The 19,130-nt window shown below is 41.4% G+C and overlaps 1 long non-coding RNA gene across 1 annotated transcript in view; it reads right to left on the bottom strand.

Moving 5' to 3' along the window:
• LOC122427690 overlaps nucleotides 1-19,130 on the bottom strand; it is a 66,390-nt gene that overhangs the window by 16,918 nt on the left and 30,342 nt on the right. The window lies entirely within an intron of this gene.

The raw sequence follows: 19,130 nt of genomic DNA, 5'->3' as shown, positions 1-19,130 counted from the left end.
TGCCAGAGAAAATGCACACTTACGTTTGAACGTCTACTATTAGAAAGAAAGACTTGGCTTGACAGCAGTCAAATCTCTACTCAGTACTGCTTCCTCGGCAAGGGTACCCAGAGTCAATCACCGCATGCGCTCTGGCTCCTGCACCTTCTTCACGGGCCTATCGCTGTGTGCCCGTTTCTCATTTTAATTGTTTGTTTACATGGCTGGATCTCTATTATAGACTCTTCATGGACAAGGACTGGGTCTTGTTCATTATTATCTCTCCAGTGCCATGCCTGATGCCAAACAGGTCTAAAAAAGTTTATGTAAAAGAAGACGGGAGCATCCAGGAGACCTCATTAAGGAGTGTTGATAGCAAATTAAAAGTCACTAGTAGTCCCTCTGTCAATTAGGGAATCTTGGAATGTCATGTTCAGTCTTGGATACCATATTATAGAGCATGGGGAAATTAGAATTTGCTCACTGCTGGGGATCAAGATAGGTGGTGGAAAGGGGAAATGCTTGGCAGAATCTGGAAACCATGTCAAATGAGGAACAAATGAAAGACCTGGAAATGATTAACCTGACTAAAAGAAGGCAAAGCGAAGACATGGTTACTCTCCTCAGATATTTGAAAAGCTGTCAAGTGGAACAGGTAGTTCGGTTTGGTCTATATTACTACCAGAGGGCAAATTAAGGTCAATGATTAAAAAGTAGAGAGAAACAGATTTTACCCACAAAAAAAAAAAAAAAAGAAGAAGTCAGAACTCATCAGCAACAGCAGGAAAAGAGTGAACTCTCTACTTTCTGACATCGAAGTACGAAAAGCAAGATGGCATAATCAGGCTGCTAGGATCTCTCCCAGAGTCAAGTTTCTAATTCTCCACACAGTAAATGAAATAGCCCTGGAATCCTGGACATGGAATCACACTAGGGAATGATGCTAGCTGCTTTCCTGGGGCTTTCCAGATGGCACTAAGTGGTGAAGAACCCACTTGCCAATGCAGGAGACATGAGATGCAGGTTTGATCCCTGGGTCAGGAAGATCCTGACCATGGCAACCCACTCCAGTATTCTTGACTATATAGAATCCCGTGGACAGAGGAGCCTGGCTGGCTATGGTCCATAGGGTCGCACAGAGTTGGACATGACTGAAGCGACTTAGCGTGCTTCATTGCACACACACAGACACACACTTTCCTAGGTACTAGCTTTCACAGTTGGAAAAATGCAGTAGACAGCACAGAACTCCTGAAGATGGAGGCAGAGGGAGGGGAGAAATTCCCCAAGAGGTGAGAGAAGACTGGTGGTTCTGAAGGTGAATTTTCATGGTATCGTTTTGCCTACTGCCTCTCCTAGTCGCAGAAAGAAGCTAACTGGAATAAGAAGGGTGGTTTTTTTTTAATTATTTGGGATTTTGGCCAAAGGCACGTCTTTTTGAAAGTTATTACTCAAAAGAGCTGCAATCATGTATCTGTTTTCTTGTTTAGTTTACAATTGAATGGGAACAGAGAATTCTGTGAAATTGACTGACACTTCACATTGATAAGCTTTTCTGAAACAATATGGTAGCAATCTGAGGAACACATTATACTCTGAAGCTGCATAAAGAAAGAGCAAAGAATATACTCTTTAACACTTAATTTTAATAATGATCTTACTTGTTACAATTACAGCATTTCACAATGAAAGCCTAAATATGTTTCAGTCCAGTAATATGATAAGACAGTTTGTAAAAATGAGAATTGAGTTTAACTATGTTCCTGTGTTTTTATTTTCCATTTATCATGTGAATTGCTTCTAAATAAGATTGTCTTACTTCATTAATTTGCATAATTACTGAAATATAGCATGGGATTCCAAGTAACAAACTCCTGATAATATCATTTCAGATTTACTGTGACATTGTTTTCAAAATGACAAAAATTGATACATAATTGAGTTAAAAGTATATAAGCTAATTATGTTGCCATTGAGTCTTCACAATATACAGAGGTTATTTGGGGCAGAACAATGAATTTTTATATTCAGATGCTGAATAGCTTGAAAACCAAAGAACAAGTAAGAAATAAGTGCTGTAGTATTTTAGAGTAACAATAAGTCTGGCTTTAACCAAGTAGGAGCCAGGTGGAGCATTGTCTTTATTTTTATTTTTTAATTGAATCAAGACCCTTGAATAAAGATGAGAAAAGTCTTCAGTCAAGATCTGAAAATATCTGTTCAGATGTAGTTTGAGTTTTCTAATAGTACCCTAGCAAATTAGCTTGACAGGGTCTGGTTCCAGTTAGAAAATCCTGAAGGCTTGTTTGAGTTCAGACCTTCAGCAAACGCAAACATTTCTCTCAGCTCATCTCCAAAATGTGGGCAAGATAGAAAATGTGGACACAACTAAAAAGCTACAAGTGGTTAGTTAGCTACCAGACATCACTGCAAGAGCTGAGAAGTAAAAGCTCTGCTTGGGAATGGAGGCTGCTAAAAGCCAATGAGTCTCCCTGACAGAAGACATCGTGTGGTCTGTCTGGGGCCAGCTGATCAACAGGGACCTCAACTCATTAGGTGTCCTTCCTAACATCATAGAGACGACAGTAGGCACAACAGCAGAGACTGGAAAAGAACCTCTTTCTCCCGCCTCCCACATCCTCTTATTAATCACTTTAAACTGAAAGCTTGGTAACAACAATCCTACCAAAAATGTTGCTTGCTTCCCTAAGATGACATCCTTGCAGCTGAAAGTGGCGCTTTACCCTTCTGCCGTCCGTTCCTCTCCGTCATGATTTGAGTACATCTGTGACTTTCACGGTAAATCTGTGAAAGGAGCATGATGACTGAGAGATAAAACAGAAAACACAAATGTCTGTATTTCACGTGGAATCCTGGTAAATAAATCTTATTTTTTATTCTGGTGAGGAACCAACTGACATTGATTCTCTGAAAAAGAAAGATCTGAGTGTTGTGTCACACACCCTGACCCCAAGTCCCCAACCAGATGAAGAATCTTATTTGTCTGTTGTTGGGTCAAAATACGTTCCTCCCAGGTGTTGGGAATCTTGTTGCCTGGGTAAAATCTCCTAGTACCTTTCACAGGGGCTATGAAGGACGACAGGCTGTGTGTGTATTGTGAGGCATGAGGCCAACAGCTGGTCGGAGATGGCGGATTGTGGGCCAGCCGAAATTCTCTACTTTCAAGTTTTGCATGTTGTGCACGCACATACACACACACACATGCATGCATGCACACAACCAGCTTGGGAATGTTAAACGGCTCCAGATTTATTTTTTAATATCAACTGAAGTGTCTAGTGTGGCCTAGAGGTTTGCCAGACCCAGGCGAGCCTGCTCTTTCCTGCCACAGGCTGGAGGCATCCAGTTCAGGCCTCAAGCCTGCTGGGGTTCCACAGAGATGAAGGGCCTCTCAGGCATGCCCAGCACCTCGGCCAGCTGACTGGAAAGGAAGAGAAAAAATGAAGCAACCTGGGCTATCCCAGCCTCTGAGTGATTACCTCATCAAACTCCGCCTTAAAAAAAAAAGAAAACTGCAGCCCGAAGAACAGGGTGAATCAAAGACAGAACCAGGGTCAGGACTTATCTTTTCAAATGAGGACAAGATAAAGGTCTTCAGAGATTCTCGTAACCTCTAAAGAGATTATGGTGACAGCCCATATGTCACTCAATATAAATGTATTAAGCAAAGTATAATGAGGTACTATGATGTTCTGATTTTTCCCAGGAGGATTCATTTTAAAATGTCTTTTTAGAAATACTTCCTATAAAATGCTTTCAGAGGTATTTTCTCCTCATATTAGATTTCCCTTGCCTTCTGGTGCTCTGAGCCTAAGCTTATCCTGCCTACTGGGAAGTCAGCTCTGCTGTAACCCCAGGCCTATGCATTCCCATGCCACCATAATCCTCTTTATCCACCACCCTTGAATCATGGACCACTGGGGCTTCAGGGCCCCTCTTCCAGCCTGCAGCCATGGGGGTTCCCAGCCTCTACCCGAAAGCTTCAGTGAGGACAAAACATTATCCTCTAGAATAGTTTGTTCCATTTCTGAAAAATGGCTCTGACTATAGACAGTTCTTTCTTGTGTTAATTTCAAATTTGTCTTGCCATCAGTTCAGTCAGTTCAGTTCAGTCACTCAGTCATGTCCAGCTATTTGCGACCTCATGGACTGCAGCATGTCAGGCTTTCCTGTCCATCACCAACTTGCAGAGTTTACTCAAATTCATATCCATTGAGTCGGTGATGCCATCCAACCATCTCATCCTCTGTCTTCCGCTTCTCATACTGCCCTCAATCTTTCCCAGCATCAGGGTCTTTTCCAATGAGTCAGTTTTTTGCATCAGGTGGCCAAAGTATTAGAGTTTCAGCTTCAGCATCAGTCCTTCAAGTGAATATTCAGGACTGATTTCCTTTAGGATGGACTGGTTGGATCTCCTTGCAGTCCAAGGAACTCTCAAGAGTCTTCTCCAACACCACGGTTTAAAAGCATCAATTCTTCAGCACTCAATTTTCTTTATAGTTTAACTCTCATATCCATACATGGCTACTGGAAAAACCATAGCCTTGACTAGATGGACCTTTGTTGGCAATGTAATGTCTCTGCTTTTTAATATGCTATCTAGGTTGGTCATAACTTTTCATCCAAGGAGTAAGTGTCTTTTAATTTCATGGCTGCAATCAACATCTGCAGCGATTTTGGAGCCCCCCAAAATAAAGTCTGCCTCTTTTTCCATTGTCTCCCCATCTATTTGCCATGAAGTGATAGATGCCATGATCTTAGTTTTCTGAATGTTGAGCTTTAAGCCACTTTTTTCACTCTCCTCTTTCACTTTCATCAAGAGGCTCCTCAGTCCTTCTTCGTTTTCTACCATAAGGGTGGTGTCATCTGCATATCTGAGGTTATTGATATTTCTCCCAGCAATCTTGATTCCAGCTTGTGCTTCATCCAGCCCAGCATTTCACTTGATATACTCTGCATATAAGTTAAATAAGCAGGGTGACAATATACAGCCTTGACGTACTCCTTTCCCAATTTGGAATCAGTCTGCTGTTCCATGTCTGGATCTAACTTTGCTTCCTAACCTGCAAGATTTCTCAAAAGGCAGGTAAGGTGGTCTGCTATTCCCACCTGTTTAAGAATTTTCCACAGTTTGTGGTGATCCACACAGGCAAAGGCTTTGGCATAGTCAATAAAGCAGAAGTAGATGATTTTCTGGAATCTCTTGCTTTTTTGATGATCCAACAGTTGTTGGCAATTTCATCTCTGGTTCCTCTACCTTTTCTAAATCCAGCTTGAACATCCAGAAGTTCACAGTTCACGTATTGTTGAAGCCTGTCTTGGAGAATTTTGAGTATTACTTTATTAGCATGTGAGATGAGTGCAATTGTGTGGTAGTTTGAACATTATTTGGCATTGCCTTTCTTTGGGATTGGAATGAAAACTGACCTTTTCCAGTCCTGTGGCCACTGCTGAGTTTTCCAAATTGGCTGAATATAGAGTGCAGCACTTTCACAGCATCATCCTTTAGGATTTGAAATATCACAACTGGAATTCCATCACCTCCACTAGCTTTGTTCATAGTGGTGCTTCCTAAGGCCCACTTGACTTCACATTCCAGGATGTCTGGCTCTAGGTGAGTGATCACACCATTGTGGTTATCTGGGTCATGATGATCATTTTTGTATAGTTCTGTGTATTCTTGCCACCTCTTCTTAATAACTTCTGCTTCTGTCAGGTCCATACCATTTCTGTCCTTTGTTGAGCCCATCTTTGCATGATGGGCTAATTTTCTTGAGCTAATATCTCTAATTTTCTTGAAGAGATCTCTAATCTTTCCCATTCTGTTGCATTTCCTCTATTTCTTTGCATTGATCACTGAAGAAAGCTTTCTTATCTCTCTTGCTATTCTTTGAAACTCTGCATTCAAATGGGTATATCTTTTCTTTTCTCCTTTGCTTTTCACTTCTCTTCTTTTCACAGCCATTTGTAAGGCCTCCTCAGACAGCCATTTTGATTTTTTGCATTTCTTTTCCTTAGGGATGGCCTTGATCCCTGTCTCCTGTACAGTGTCAAGAATCTCTGTCCATGCTTCATCAAGTACTCTGTCTATCAGATCTAGTCCCTTCAATCTATTTCTCACTTCCACTGTATAATCATAAGGGATTTGATTTAGGTCATACCTGAAAGGTCTAGTGGTTTTCCCTGCTTTCTTCAATTTAAGTCTTAATTTGGCAATAAGGAGTTCATGATCTGAGCCACAGTCAGCTCCCAGTCTTGTTTTTGCTGACTGTATGGGGCTTCTCCACCTTTGACTACAAAGAATACAATCAATCTGATTTCAGTGTTGGCCATCTGGTGATGTCCATGTGTAGAGCCTTCTCTTGTCTTGTTGGAAGAGGGTGTTTGCTATGACCCATGCGTTCTCTTTGCAAAACTCTATTATCCTTTGCCCTGCTTCATTCTGCACTCCAAAGCCAAATTTGCCTGTTACTCCACGTGTTTCTTGACTTCCTGCTTTTGCATTCCAGTCCCCTATAATAAAAAGGACATTTTTGGGGGGTGTTAGTTCTAGAAGGCCTTGTAGGTCTTCATAGAACCATTCAACTTCAGCTTCTTCAGCATTACTGGTCGGGGTATAGACTTGGATTACCATGGTATTTAATGGGTTGCCTTGGAAAGGAACAGAGATCATTCTGTCGTTTTTGAAACTGCATCCAAGTACTGCATTTTGGAATCTTTTGTTGATTATGATGGCTGCTCCATTTCTTCTAAAGGATTCTTGCCCACAGTAGTAGATATAATGGTCATCTGAGTTACATTCACCCATTCCAGTCCATTTTAGCGCACTGATTCCTAAACTGTCACTGTTCACCCTTGCCATTTCCTTTTTGACCACTTTCAATTTGCCTTGATTCATGGACTGAACATTCCAGGTTCCTATGCAATATTGCTCTTTATAGCATCAGACCTTGCTTCTATCACTGGTCACATCCACAACTGGGTGTTGTTTTTGCTTTGGCTCTGTCTCTTCATTCTTTCTGGAGTTATTTCTCCACTGATCTCCAGTAGCATATTGGGCACCTACCAACCTGGGGAGTTCATCTGTCAGTGTCCTACCTTTTTGCCTTTTTATGCTCTTCCTGGGGTTCTCAAAGCAAGAATACTGAAGTGGTTTGCCATTCCCTTCTCCAGTGGACCACATTTTGTCCATTTTGCTTTAGCCTCTGTTATAGCCATTAAGGCTCAAGGCTTCACTGGTGGCTCAGTGGTAAAGAATCTGCCTGCAATGCAGGAGGCCTGTGTTCAAGCCCTAGGTTGGGAAGATCCCCTGGAGGAGGGCATGCAACTCACTCTAGCACTCTTAACCTGGAGAGTTCCATGGACAGAGGAGCCTGGTGGAGTCCATGGAGTTGCAAAGAGTCAGATACAACTGAAATGACCAAGCAGCAGCCTCCATTTAGGAACATTGAACCTTGAGACTGATATACAGAACTTTATTCACATTAATGAATTTTGTTTATTATTAAAACCACAAAGATAGTTGTAGATCTTATTCACCATATTTACCATTCCTCCCAACTTTGATCCAGCCACCAATATACCTATCTCTCCATTATCATTTTATTTATCACCAAGAACAGGTAGGTAAAGACAAAACAGGGAAATGTCTCAGTGCATATCACTTTAAATATATCTGTAGGTAGACATTAATCTGTTAATCACCAGCCCGTGAGTAAAGTTTTCCATAAGTCATGAAGGTTTCCATCACATATCTTTTTGAAGGCTGTTCAGGTATGGCTGTCCCATAAGAACTGAAATTTCTATAAGGCTAAGATCAGTTACCTTTGTACAGAGCCTGGCCCATAGAATATCTTCCGTAAAAGACTATGAACCAAGAGATATTCCGGGGGGATCCTGGGCTGGTTACCAGTAACCACTGTTCCTTTATCTCTAAGGACAAAATGTAATACCTCCACAATCTAGTCTGAAAGCTGCCTGTAACACTCAGTAATACATAGTTTGAGACCAATTAACTTTTTCTCCTTTAAAAATGATAATTCTTTTTTCCTCCATTTGCTTCTTCTTATTGTGTGTGATGTAAGACACCATTGTGAAGATTTTCTGGATAACAAAGATGTAAACTACCAAGCCAAACTCACTCAGAACAGTCTGTTCTATAGATTTTGACAGCCATGTTTAAAGCTTATTCTGTGATGGAGTCTCTGTCTCCAAGAAGCTTATAGTCCATGGAGGAGAAACAGTTTCAATACAATGTAGAAGGGATATCACAAACAGGACAATGGAGGCACAGGGGAGGGACACTTAGCCTGGGCTGAGGTGACAGCCAGATACTCTTAGAGGAGATAGTACATGGGCCTAAGCAGAGGGATGAACAGAAGGCCCCTACACAAAAGTGTAATGCAAGGTTATCTTAAAAGAGGGTGACTAGTCTAAAGCCAGAGCTCCACCCCTGTATAACCATTCAAAAATATAAGAGGTTAGGATAATATTATATGGATAACAACTCTGAATTTTCTCTTTTAAAAAACGTAAATTACTTCCAAATGTCAGTACTATAACTATTATTAGTAACAATTTACCGGCACTATACCTTTCAACCACATCACAGCTCCAAGGCCAAAAAGAATTGACGTAGCATGTATTTGGCCTAAAATGGGCAGCTTTGAACATGCACTTCATCATCAGAGAGAGAATTCTGTGTATTTTAAAAGCAATAAGATGTAAACAAGATAAGGCACCTCGCTACTTCACTTCTGCTGTTTTGTCAATAGATATTGAACTACTGTCTGTGTAAAGAACCACTGTGTTCATCTCCAGGCTAGAAGGGGAAATGATGGGCAAAACTCTATCAAGCAGTTAATGCTTAGGGAACCAAAAAGCACATAATTATATTAGAAAGTAGAGTAAACCCAAAGTCATATTAATTTGACTTTGAATTCATTCATGTGTGTACATAGGAGGAAGGGCTAGTGGGATTTGAAAAAAAGATTTTGGCACAAGATGAAAGCAAGTGAGAGCTACCCAGGGTTGAAGGCCAAGGGTTCTAGGGGAGTCGAGTTTTGAAGTAGTGTTCTGGAATTATGGAAAGACATGCATTTAAAAAGGAAAGCAGATGGCATTTGGGGCAATGCCATGCTTGATCAGGGGCTCAGAGGTGAAAATGAGAATCAGGAAGCAGTAGTCTGGGAGAAAGATAATGAAATGGAAGGTAAGGTGACCTAAGCCTAAATCGAAGTCTCTTAGTAAACAGCCTTCTGACTCAGCCAATCTTAGCCTGCCTTTATCTGAAATTAAGGGAGTAAATGAGATGGTCTTTTCCAAAACTCTGTAATTTTGTAATTTGCTTTTAGAGAAGAACCAAGTTACCTTGACATGCCAGAGTGTTAGGTTGAGTTTTAATGAAAATTAGATTGGGAAGTATGGGCTGAGTGACTGATAATAGGTGAAGATGTTTGTATCAGATTTCAGGATCAATGGGGAGCCACTGTGGGTCCTTGAGCAAAAGTGACAAGCTGAAAAATATCTGTGGAATTCAGTCAAAGAAAAGTGCCCAAGAGAACTTTCAAAATAACCACAGTCAATCCTAAACTTTTTAAAAAAGACTCCCAAAATTTTTTTAAAAGACTCACACATTTCTGTCTACCCAAATGAGGGTGGTGGCAATTAACATATCAGTTAAACTATTTCTTCTATACTTGTTGAAAGATTGGAAGTGTTAGCTGCCTTCGAACTATAATAGAAGTGTTTGAGAGACAAGATTATTAACAGATAAAGTAGATGAATCTTCTGTATTACTTAGGGGAATTTTTAATCTGGGGTATTTAAAAGTAGCTGGTTGCCATATACATCTTAATAGTAACTTGTTGGCATTGTTCTTCTTAACAGTTATGAGCCAGAATTTCAGCCCTATTTTTAAAATTCTATGTATCAATAGCCAATTCAATATATAAATGCATCTGCTCATTCTGTCCTGGGCTTCCCCGGTGGCTTAGCAGGCAAAGAATTCGCCCGCCAGTGCAAGAGACACAGGAGACTCAGTTTGATTCCTGGGTCAGGAAGATCTCCTGGAGGAGGAAATGGCAGCCCACTCCAGTATTCTTGCCTGGAGAATCCTGTGGACAGAGAAGCCTGGTGGGCTACTGCCCATGGAGTCGCAAAGAGTCAGACAGGACTGAGCATGCAGGTATGAGCATTCTGTTCTGCTGTCTCATCTTCAGCCTTGCATCTTTCCACAGTCAGTTACCTCCTTGAGGACATCAGGACTGCTCTAATTACCCTATTTTCCTAATCAATCATGGCTGGTTTGTTTAGAAGTCTGAAAATGCACTGAAGTGTGAAGATCCCTTTGAAAGCTTACCTAATGCCTTGAAAAGAAATAGAAAGGGCCAGGTGATACCTTGAGCCTAATAGTATCTATCCTTGAAGAGCCTGAAACTCCCTGGAAATGCCAAGCAGTCCAGGCTGCCCTTAGTCATCTGAGGCCCTCACCCAAAGCCCAGTAGCCTTGAAGATTCTTTGGAAGCAAAGACACCACGGAGACTCCTGAAATCCATTTGTGACATCTTTACAGCTAAGATAAACAAACATTTACCATGTGCCTTCAATGAGCCAGGTTCTTTCATAATATTATTTTTTGAGACATAATTGACATATAACTTTATATTAGTTTCAGGTACACAACATGATTCAATTTTTGCATATACTGCAAAATGATCACCATAATAAGTCTAATTAACATCCATCACAGCACATAGTTGGAATTTTTTTTTCTTGTGATGAGAGCTTTTAAGCTTTACTCTTTTAGCAACTTTCAAATATACAATTCAGTATTATTAACTATAGCCACCATTCTGTACATTACATCCATATGACTTTTTAATTTTATAGCTAATGTTGTCCTATTTGACCATCTTCATCCTTTTTACCCTCCTCCAACCCCTATCCTCTGGTAACTACCAAACTGTGCTCTGGGGCTTCCCCAGTAGCTCAGCTGGTAAAGAATCCAGCTGCAATGTAGGAGACCCCTGTTTGATCCCTGGGTCAGGAACATCCCCTGGAGAAGGGATAGGCTACCCACTCCAGTATTCTTGGGCTTCCCTGGTGGCGCAGCTGGTAAAGAATCTACCCTCAATGTGGGAGACCTGGGTTTGATCCCTGGGTTGGGAAGATACCCTGGAGAAGGGAATGACTACACACTCCAGGATTCTGCCCTGGAGAGTTCCATGGACTATATAGTCCATGGGGTCACCAAGAGTCAGACACAGCTGAGCAACTTTCACTTTCCAACTGCTCTGTACCTAACAGTTCATTTTGTTCTGGTTGGTTGGTTTTTAAACTCCATCAGTTCAGTTCAGTCACTCAGTCGTGTCCAACTCTTTGCGACCCCATGGACAGCAGCACACCAGGCCTTCCTGTCCATCACCAACTCCCAGAGCTTACTCAAACTCATGTCCATTGAGTCGGTGATGTCATCCAACCATCTCCTCCTCTGTTGTCCCCTTCTCCTCCCACCTTCAACCTTTCCCAGCATCTGGGTCTTTTCAAATGAGTCAGTTCTTCGCATCAGGTGGTCAAAGTATTGGAGTTTTAGCTTCAACATCAGTCCTTTCAATGAATATTCAGGACTGATTTCCTTTAGGATGGACTGGTTGGATCTCCTTGCAGTCCATGGTACTCTCAAGAGTCTTCTCCAACACCACAGTTCAAAAGCACCAATTCTTTGGCACTCAGCTTTCTTTATAATCCAACTCTCACACCCATCCATACATGACTACTGGAAAAACCATAGCTCTGACTAGAAGGACATTTGTTGGCAAAGTAGTATCTCTGCTTTTTAATATGATGTCTAAGTTGGTTATAACTTTTCTTTCAAGGAGCACGCATCTTTTAATTTCATGGCTGCAGTCACCACCTGCAGTGATTTTGGAGCCCAAAAAAGTAAAGCCTGTCACTGTTTCCATTGCTTCCCCATCTATTTGCCATGAAGTGATGGGACCAGATGTCATGATCTTGGTTTTCTGAATGTTGAGTTTTAATTAGGAGCCATACGTAAGTTAATTTTAAGGCATTTCTTTTTCATGTTTCCCTTAGCATAATACCCTCAAAGTCCTTCCATGGTGTTGCAGATAGCAAGATTTTCTTTTTTTCTGTGGCCTGAATGATAGTCGATTGTATCTTTTTCTTTATCCATTCATTCATCTATGGATACTCAAGTGATTGTATCTTTTTCTTTATCCATTCATTCATCTATGGATACTCAAGTTCTTTCCATATTCATGATATTACATTAATTGTCACATTAAATCTAATTTCTTGTCCCATTTTACCTATGATGAAGAACAAGATAGTGTCCGAAGATTTGAGACAAATATCTGAGCTATAATACTAAATCAAAGATATAGAGTGAGGTTAAAGAGGTTTAAAGAAGGATTTAAAGAATACATGTAGGTGAGGTTTGCTCTAGTATTTAAGATATTAGTATGATTTCTTTCAAAAGAAATCTTCTCCAGCCTCTACAAGCTCATATTCAAACTGTTTATTACAGTAAAATATACTTTGTTCCAGTTACAGGGTGCCTGTGTTTTCCCCATGAATACAGAGCTCAGATTAGTGCTATTTGTGAATTAAAAGTAGCTTCAAAGCTACTCAAAGCTGGTGGGATTTTTCTGGACCAGAGATTGAAACCAACAATAGTTATCTATGAAATCAAAATGGCTATTCAGAATTTTCTCAAGTCTAAATTGCACTGATAACTTGCAGAACAAGGAAGAGATGGTGAGCATTATTAAAGGAAGTGAGAAGAACGAAAGACAAGTTTCATCAGCCATAATTTCTCTCTAAAAAGCAGATCAGATTTTTCTATACTTCCCTGAGTCCCAAATCAGCTGTTCAAATGAGCCACTTGAAAAGCCAGAGCTGGAGCTAGTAATCTCCTCTAGATGATATCCTGATATCTCTCCATGAGGTTTTTCTGGTAAAGTTATACTTCTGGCCGTAACAGTTTTGTGTTTGTTTGTTTTTATTTGTTTTAGAGAGCAATGAGTTTTTAGAAGAAGTCCCTCTAAAAAGCATGCTTTTAGGTAAAACTTAGAACCATGACCAGAGGAAGAATAGCCTCCTGGAATGCAAAACAAGTTGGTTCCCATGGAGTGTTAGGGATGAAAGCCTGATTGGAAACGCTTCAAGAGAAAATAGGAGTTAAGCAAGTAGAGATACTGAAGCCATTTTGAAGAGTTTTACCATAAAAGGGAACAGGAAAAGAGGATCAGAATCAAGAAGGGGTTATAACATCAAGAGAGGGGTAGTCAGTTTCTAGGATCTGAGATCTGTACTGCTGGGGACTAGGAAGCTAATGAGAGGTTGTTTTGGTTTTAAGCTATTGCATTTCAGTCTCAAATCTACCCTTCTATACTCTGCTTTTTAAATTTGGGAACTGAGAATTCACAAACTGTATCTTTCCATTTCTGACGGCTCTTTGTCATGTTCTGCCAGTAGGGGACTCTCGCTTGAGTCTGGAAGACTGGAGGAGGGAAAAGGCCCAGACGCCTTCCTGTTTCCTGCTGTTCCCATCAGCACCAGCCCAGCAATGCTTCTCTCCCTGGCAGTAGTTGGTCCCAATAGCAGCAATTAGTTCTACTGTCTGTTTTTTACCGTCACTCTTAAACCACTGCTTACAATGTCAGAGCCACGCAGGTGGCCTTCCCTCCTCTAAGGTCTGAGCCCCTGTTTTCAGGGCACCAACTGACAGGTGCTTCCTCTGAAGTCTGGAAGGGCCCCTCCTTCGCACTTCTGAGCTGTAAAACATCAGGCTCTTACCTTTGTTCCCAGGCCTGAGGGCCTGTAGCTGCTTCCTGCAGCTCTGGGCTTCCTCCCTCTTCCTTTTACTCTTTTCCATCTTTCCATAATACTTAACAGCTTCTCTAAAGTAAATTATCTCTGTCAATTAACTTGGCAGTTCACACCCTCTCAGCTGAAACCTGACAGAGATTCCAAGTGAGGATTATAAATCAAGACTAACAGAGGTCAAAGCCCACACCCTCCTCATTATAGCATGTTGCCTTTTCTGGAGAAGTGTCCACACTTTAATCTTTGAAAAAACCTTTTAACAAAAGCGTAAGTGATGGCTTATTCTGCATGAAATGAAAGAAGCTTTCTGATACACCTGCTAACAAGATTTTAGCCCTCTTTCTTCCGCCTGTGCTTCTTCACCCCTTTCATTACCACACTCCATCGTTCCTGAAGCCCCAGTCTTCTGTTATAAAGTCACCTCCTCCTACAGTTTGCTTTCCCAGGTCACACTTCTCTTTCTCTTCCCATTGTTCTTTGTAGTTCAGGTCCCATTTGCTATACTCCATGTTCTATGCTTGACCTGAGGATATAGAAGTTTCCAACCAATTTGCAAACACTTGTCTAAATTCACATTATTGCAAAGAGCACTGAATTAAGTGTTGAAAGTATATAATCAAGTCCCAGCTTAGCAGTAGACTCTATCACATATAGAACTAATACTATCTTTCTGGCCTCAGTTTCCTTGACCTCAGAGTGAGAACATCATAGGAGATGATCTCTGAGACCCTTCCGGTATCGGCATGTGACTAGGCCAAAACCCTTACATATAGGAGGCTTCCAGAACTTGCCTTGTCTTCTAACTTTCTTCTTGATCCTGGGCTTTGCAGCTAATGGACTGTTACTCAATTTCCTAGAATAATATAAAATTCTATTGAATTGGTAACAGTCCTTTGATTTACCCTAAAGCTTTTGCCAGCCCTTAGAAACCTTGCAATCGAATCTCTTCCATTCTAACCACCTTGATTCATCTCTGAAAAGTCTTTAAATTGTATCTTTAGCTCACTGAACTCTAATTACTTTCCTCCTTTTCTTCATCGTTGCTTAATCTTCTTTATCCTTGGTTTCTCTACTCATCCAATGCCCTTTAGAGAGCCACTTTTTTTCTTCCTTGATTTCTTACATACACCCAAACACATTACATAGATTTCTTCAAAGTCCTAGACTGTTGTCATTAATTAACGTAATGCTACTGGGCCTTCCTCTTGAGAAAGACTGTTTAATGAGGACATGAGGTGAATATTTATGGACATGAGGTAGGTGCAAAGAACCCAAACTAAAAGCCAGAGGGGTGAACTCAAATCCCAACTTCTTCACTTACTAGATGGCTGCAAGGACTTGGAAGAAAGACTTAATGTCCTTGGCCTAGACTCTCCTTATCTATATAGAGTAATATATATATCTACCACAGCCATCTATTCAAACAACATTTGTGAAATAATGGTATACAACAAGGTATCGGTTAAAACTTCTATCCCCTTCTTAATACAGTCCTTTGCACTCACTCTGGTATGCCAGTCTCTGGCTTCCAGGTCTTTGTAATGGTGTTCCCTCCTATTCTATCCCCTTTTGTGTCATCTCTCCCTCCTCCCCTTCTTCCACTTCCACAATGTGCCATTCAATTCTTATTCAATTCTCTCCCTTAAGAGGCAACTCAGCATATCTCTGGAAACACATCCTCTTTGTTCTCCCACCCTGAAACCAGGCTAAGTGGTCCTTGCCTCATACTTTCACAGCCCTATAGGGATCCCATCCTTTCCGTGTGTCTCTTTCTTTACTCAGTAGTTTTCTGCATTCAACTCACTTTCTTGTGGACATAAACTGATTTAATTTTACACCCTCAAATTATAGCATATAGTAGGCTGTCAATAAATACTACAGGAAGAAAATAATATTTCTCCATAGTGCATAATTTAAGCTTCAGTATTTTCTTTCCTTCTTCTTTAAAGATTCTTATTTTGGCACTCAAGATTCAAACTGCAGGACCATTGTAGGTACAAAAAGCACATTCAGCCAGAAGAGAAACAGTGAGGAAGAACATGTATCATTGTATCTCATTAAGCAGAAAATATCCTAAGGGGAATGTAGGAGAAAAAGAACTGGATCATGAAGGCAGAGAGGAGTCCCTAAAAGAAGTTTTTGTTATTATTGTTATTATAATTAATGGAAAGGAATTTGGCAGAACCCACCAATTTCAAGGGACAAGAGAATACCATGGAACCACTAGTAGCAGTGAATCTTCACCTCGATTTCCATCACACTGTTCAGCCAGCCAGTAAAAGTACATCAAATATACATAGGCACCATGGGGATCCTGAAACCAACTTGTGGTTAATGAATTCTACAGAAAAACCTGGAATCTGGATTAAAAGGGCAAAGGAGTAATCTTGAAATTGAGAGAAGCAGCAGTAGATCTTTCTTCTGCTCTTTCCTGAAAACAAAACAGTCCCGAGTTTCAGAATTTTCCGTTGTTCTTCGGGGGTTGAAAAAGAGTGACCAGGAGTTCTCGCGAGATTCGGACCCAGGGGGCAGTGGTGTCAGGTGTGGGATGTGCTAGGAGAAGGAGGGCACCTGAGGACTGAGAAAAAGCATCAAAAAACAAATGACTCTATTCAGAAGGAATTTCAGTCATACGCACACACAGGTGTACCAGCTTCTTTCAGAATCATGGTGTAACTTGAGGCCTCCATGCTGGGAGGGGTGGGGGTGGGTTAGGACTTTGCCTCAGGCTAGAAACGGAAAGAAAAGCGGGCACCAGGGCCTGGGCCGGTCCATGCACATCACAGAACTCGCCATGTGGACAGCAGACCTGTTAGCCACCCTGAGAAGTTCTGCAGCATGGGAAAGCAATCCCAGGTGAAGGATGCCAAGTCTAACCCGGTAAAACTAAGGTGTGCAAAATAGAGCCGGTAAAAGGAAAGCAACAGTAAAACCTGCAATAGGGTATAGACTGAAATGTGTGAATCTCAACAGGCCAGGAGTTATCTGACTTGGGGCAAGTCTCCCACCCCTTCAGAGACCTCCTCTCACACGAGCCGGGTTCCAGCCACCAAAAACTTCTCACCATTCTTCTCTGAATATACACTTGACCCACAGGTTCGTTTTCCCTTGCTTGGTTTGTCTTTTCCTCCTTTGTCTTCTAGCTGAAACATCAGTCTCTGCTGACTCCCTCAGGCTCCCATAGAATTCTCAGCACAATTGCAGTGTTTACCATATTTATTGTAATTGTATGTTTATGAGCCTACCCCACCCACTAGACACAAAGATCCTAGAACAGTGACGTGTTGTTTCATTCCTGCATCCTGGCACTTAGCACTGTATCTGAAACATTGGTTCTCATTAAATATTTTGCTGAATAAATGAATTTCATTTAATTATGCCTCCATTTCTTCAAAAGCAAACAGAAAATGTGAGGTGAGATTACCCTGTTTCCAAGGCTTCTGCCAGCCTTGATATGCAATGATTCTATGAAGCTGCCTCAAAAGTCAGGGAGACAAACAACCTAGGGTTTATAAACCAAAACAGACACACATGCTTACTAAGTAAAAGCTGTTTAACCGGTAAAAGCAGACCACTATTTGCCACTGAATCACAGAGTTCTGCTTCCTGTGACATTCCCATAAGGGAATTTTCCCTAGGAATTCCTGGCTTTCCTCAGGACTGCATCTCTCTCACAAACTATCCTGAATAAAGGACTGTCCTGCATCTGGCTGACAGCCAGCAGCCAGCTTCTTAGAAAATAGCAGAGACAAGAGGGTTATCTGGTGACAACTGGCTTGGTCAGCATGTGGCCATGACATGCCACAGACCCCTGTGCCATGCCAGCATCATGATGTCACAGTGGTGTAGATGAGGAGGTGCCTGACGGGAATCAAGGGGACAGAAGGACAAGAAAGGACTTTGGAGCCAAATAGATGGTTAAGATTTGGTCCCACAGCTTGCTTACAGTGTAGCTTTTGTCAAACTGCTCAATCTCCTTAAACATCCTCAGAACAGTGGGCATACTTACCCTCTCATCTGTTGTTTGTGAGGAGGGCATGAAATAACGTAGATCAAGTTCTTAGCCCAGCACAGAGATTATTAGCACACTGTGGGGACTCAATACATGATATCTATGTTTTCACAATCTCCTTGTTGTAAGCATAAGGCCTAAACCCCTTGTTGTAAGCATAAGGAATCTGAGGAGCAGAAATACATAGAAACTTGTGCAAGCTCACATAACTCACGAAATGGCATAGCTGGATCCAAATGTCCACACCAGGATTTTTACTGGTCCTTAGGGTACCAGGAAAGTTCTACACAGGTTAAGATTTCCATCAGCAAGACAGCCCCAAGAGTCGCTTTTTGTGGTTGTGCTTTTGAAGCACTTTGTCCAATGGTGCACACAAAGGCAAGGAGATGGACCATGTGCCATTCATCCTCTGGGCTCTCTTGAAGAAGCAGCACAGCTTAGAGGCACTTGCTCAGTATTTCTAGTTCCTTGCCTGCCTCTGGACAGGCTCATGATCTATCTTAAATTCTCTGAATTTCGACTTCCTTGACTGTGAAATGAAGATGATGATGCATATCTGCTCTTACCACCCTCCAAAGATTTACTCAATATTGTGGTGTCCCCACAGATATCAGGTCCCAATTCCTAGAGCCTGTATATATTACCTTTTTTGGAGAAAGGGTTTTTGCAGATGTGACTAAATTAAGGACCTCAAAATGGAGACTTTCCTGGATTATCTCAGTGGGCCCTGAATGCAGTCACATATTTATATATCCTTATAAGAGTAAGAGAGAGAGAGATGAGCCACACATATGGAACAGTGGGTGATCTAAAGACAGAGGACAGAGAAACTGAAAGATGTGGGGCCTTATGGAATAGGCTGATTGTAGCCACAAGCCAAGAAATGCAGATAGTCATCAGAAGCCAGAAGAGGCAAGGAATAGATTCTCCTCTACAGCCTTCAAGGGAGTGTGACCTTTAAATTCACACCTGCTAACACCTTGATTTCAGGTCAGTGACACTAATGTTAGACCTCTGGCTCCAGGCTGTGACAGACCATGTTTCTGTTTTGTTTTTTTGTTTTTAATTTTTTATATTTATTTATTTAATTTTTGGGTACACTGGGTCTTCATTGCTGGGCAAGGGAATTACTCTCTTGCTGTAGAACGTGGGCTCTAGGGTGCATGGGCTTCAGTAGTTGCAGTATATGGACTTAGTGGCCCCATGGCATTTGAAATCCTCCAGACCAGGGATTGAGCCCATGTCCCCTGCATTGGTAGGAGGATTCTCA

This window comes from Cervus canadensis, chromosome 2 (assembly GCF_019320065.1).
Source record: "Cervus canadensis isolate Bull #8, Minnesota chromosome 2, ASM1932006v1, whole genome shotgun sequence".
Taxonomy (NCBI): Eukaryota; Metazoa; Chordata; class Mammalia; order Artiodactyla; family Cervidae; genus Cervus; species Cervus canadensis.
This window is presented reverse-complemented; position numbering and strand designations above follow the sequence as displayed.